The 3,756-nt window shown below is 45.1% G+C and overlaps 1 non-coding gene across 1 annotated transcript; it reads right to left on the bottom strand.

Annotated features, from left to right (window-relative positions):
- Positions 1-3,022: 3,022 nt before the first annotated feature.
- LOC138849545 (U5 spliceosomal RNA) lies at positions 3,023-3,141 on the bottom strand. The gene has a single exon (XR_011388407.1). It is a non-coding gene; the product is annotated as a U5 spliceosomal RNA (small nuclear RNA).
- Between the last annotated feature and the right edge of the window lie 615 nt (positions 3,142-3,756).

The following is a 3,756-nucleotide window of genomic DNA, read 5'->3' as shown; positions in this document are numbered from 1 at the left end:
CCTTGGGCCCCCACCACCCACACGGGAGACCCGGACAGAGTTCTTAGCTCCTGCCTGCCCTATATCCCAGCCCCAGGTGTTTGGGGATTGGGGTGTGAACCAGTGGATCTCTCTTCTCTCTCTGCATTTCCTTCTCTTCTGTTGCTCTTTCAAATAAATACATCTTTTTTAAAAGAATGAATATAAAATGAATTAATATAAACTGTACAATACAATTTACCTGTACATAACAATTTACCATGTCTCCATTAATATAAGACTAAGTCTTTATCCTAGATAACACACCTAATTTAAAAATCCTAATGAATTAGTAATAGTTTCATAAATAATTATAGTTAATATCTATACACAATAGGGTTTCATATATAAACTATTAAGTGTTTCATCACAATACTCATGCTTTTAAAGGTTTATTTGTTTGACAGGCAGAGTTACAGAGACAGAGGGAGAGAGACAGACAGATAGACAGAGAGAGTTCTTTTGGTTCACTTCCTAAATGGCTACAATGGCCAGGACTGGGCCAGGCCTAAGCCAGGAGTGAGGAGCTTCTTCCAAGTCTTCCATGTGGATGGCAGGGGCCCAAACAATTGGGCCATCTTCTTTTTCCATTAGCAGGGAGCTGAAGTGGAACAGCCAGACACAAATGGGTACCCATATTGGATGCCAGCATCTCAGGCAATAGCTTAACACACTGCACCACAACGCCAGCCCCAACACTCATAATTTTAACCATAAAATAAAACAGTTAAGCTTTACCTGAAGAAATACAGTATTTTCATCATAACTGGCATCTTAGTTTTTCTCTATACTCTTCATGACATCATTCTTTATAATAATTAACCAACTTGTTAAAACAGAAGCAGTAACATCTTCAAAAATTAAAAAGAGGCCCTTAAATCTCTCCTATTTGTTCTTTCATCCAGTGTTTCTTAGCACTGCTGATTGGTAAATGAAATTGCCCCATATCAAATGCTAAAAGCCAAAGGTAGATGCATGGTAATTTTTTAAAAAATGACAAAAAATTCAACCCTTACTGTAGAGGAGTATATAAAACATATTTATTTTTTTCAATGTCATCAAAGTATAGTATTGTTTTCACAAGAAATTTCTTGAAGAAGAAATGCGTTTTACTGCGATGTTCTAAGTTGTCTTGTAAGGCAGGCAATGATAGACCCACATGGGCCAAATTTCAGTCACAGTTTATTTAGGCTTTTAGTATATAACTACAATTGGTCAACCTCTCCAGCGCTTCTTGCTTGCAGATACAGGGAGTCCTTGGTGCACTGTCACTGTGAGATCTTAGCGGGAACTTACATACTCAGAGCCACTACCGCGTTCCAGGTCCTTTAACCTCACATGCTGTCTCTGTCCCTCTCCATCTTTACCTAACTTGATTCTTAGTTCATTAATTTCTTTCCATCAAAAAAGTAAAAACAAAACAAAACTATGGGAATTCTGGATGTTCCTGAACTGGAGAAGAAGAGTATACATTTTTTGTAAGCTTTTTTTTTTTTTTTGAAAGGTGGAGGTGGGGAGAGAGTGAGAGCGAGAGAGAGAGAGATGTTCCATCTACTCGTTCACTCCCAAAAGGCTACGATGTCCAGGGCTGATCCAGGCCAAAGCCAGGAGCCCAAAACTCCCTCTTGGTCTCCTATGTGGATGGCAAAGCAAGGACTCAGGTACTTGGGTCATCTTCCACTGCTTTCCCAGGAGCATTAGCAGGGAGCTGGATTGGAAGTGGAGCAGCTGAGACTTGAACCCACACTGCAATATGGGATGCTGGTGAGGCAAGTTACAGCTTAACCTGCTATTCCATGACTCCTGCCCCAGATCATACTTTTCTTTATTTTTCAGGAAGATTTATTTATTTATTTGAAAGGCAGAGTTACAGAGAGAGAAGGAGAGATCTTCCAACCGCTGCTTCACTCCCCAAATTGCAGCAATGGTTGGAGCTGGGCCAGGCCGAAGCCAGAATCCAGAATCTTCTTCTGGGTCTCCCATTAGGGTGGAAGGGGCCAAGGACTTGGGCCGCCCTCTGCTGCTCTCCCAGGCACACCAGCAGGGAGCTGAATCAGAAGTGGAGCAGCTGGGACTCGAACTGGCACCCATGTGGGATGCCGGCCCTGCAGGCAGCAGCTTTACCCACTACACCACAGTGCCAGCCCCCAGAGTAGACTTTAGAATCCAAGACTGGGAGATTCCTTTCCAGCTGCACAAACACCTTCTGGGGGACCACGTAGGCATCTGCCCACCTTCTGTCCTAGCCTCTCCTCGCTTGTTCAGCTCCTCTCAGCTTTGCTCCTTAAACCTCCCCTTCACCACTGCCAAGGAGTCCACACCTGATCTATTATGAATAGCAGCTCCTTGCTGCCCCTGCCTCTGTGCCCTGGGTATCTGGCCACGCCTGCCGCCAGAAAAAGCTCCTGTTACCTCAGTCTTATGCAGGCATTTTCTCAGATAAAAATAGTTCTCCACCAACAAACTTCTGTTGTTCATTGTTAAAAAAAAACTTCATATATTTTTCCCTCTCTATCTATCCTGCAATGCATAGCTCATATAAAAGCTATTAACTCTATCATATCTCTCTCTCTCTCTCTTTCTCTCTCTCTTTCTCTCTGTCTCTCTCTAACCTGGTGGAACATGAAGGCTCAAAACATTGGTTAACTATTCAAAACTGTCCTTCTCCATGGAAATCTTTAGTAAAAGGATTGGGGCCAGTGTTGTAGCATAGCAGGCAAACCACTGCCCGGAACACCTACAAACCATTTGAGCTCCAGCTCATGTCACGGATACTCCACTTTCCATTCAGCTCTCTGCTAATGGCCTGGGGAACGTAACAGAAGTTGGCCCATGTGTTTGGGCCCCAGCCACTCCCATGGGAGACCTGGAAGAAGCTCCTGGCTCTTGGCTTTGGCCTAGCCTAACCCTGGCAGTTGCAGCCACCTGGGGAGTGAATCAGTGGGTAGAAGATCTCTCTCTCTCTCTCTCTCTTTCTCTCTCTCTCTCTCTCTCTCTCCCCCTCATGCCTTGTGGAACAGGAAATTTCAGAAAAAGTGGATGAAAATTCAAAACTGTTCCTCTCCATGGAAATCTTCAGTAAAACACAAAAGATTTATGTGGCCAAAAGAGAAACCAGTTTCGGGCCGGCACCACAGCTCACTAGGCAAATCCTCCGCCTGTGGCACCGGCACACCAGGTTCTAGTCCCGGTCGGGGCGCCGGATTCTGTCCCGGTTGCCCCTCTTCCAGGCCAGCTCTCTGCTGTGGCCAGGGAGTGCAGTGGAGGATGGCCCAAGTCCTTGGGCCCTGCACCCCATGGGAGACCAGGAGAAGCACCTGGCTCCTGCTATCGGATCAGCGTGGTGTGCCGGCCACAGAGCGCTGGCCGTGGCAGCCGTTGGAGGGTGAACCAACAGTAAAAGGAAGACCTTTCTCTCTGTCTCTCTCTCTCACTGTCCACTCTGCCTTTCAAAAAAAAGGAAAAAAAAAAAAGAAACCAGTTTCATCATCTCTGCATAAAATTACCTCCCCCCACCCCCATGTACTCTCCCATGTACAACTCTTCCTCCTGTTGTAGCACTTCAGAAACATGGATGACTGCATGTACACAGTAATGGCCAACTCTTCTGATTGTCACGGGAATCTGGGTACGAGGCCACTGAACAGTGGTAATGGCAAAAATTACATTTTTTATGAAGGAAAGTAAGTTTGTTTTTGTTCTCTCTGAAATCTGACAGAGTAAGTTTCCTTAGTGCCG

Source organism: Oryctolagus cuniculus, chromosome 4 (genome assembly GCF_964237555.1).
Source record: "Oryctolagus cuniculus chromosome 4, mOryCun1.1, whole genome shotgun sequence".
In the NCBI taxonomy this organism is placed as follows: Eukaryota; Metazoa; Chordata; class Mammalia; order Lagomorpha; family Leporidae; genus Oryctolagus; species Oryctolagus cuniculus.
This window is presented reverse-complemented; position numbering and strand designations above follow the sequence as displayed.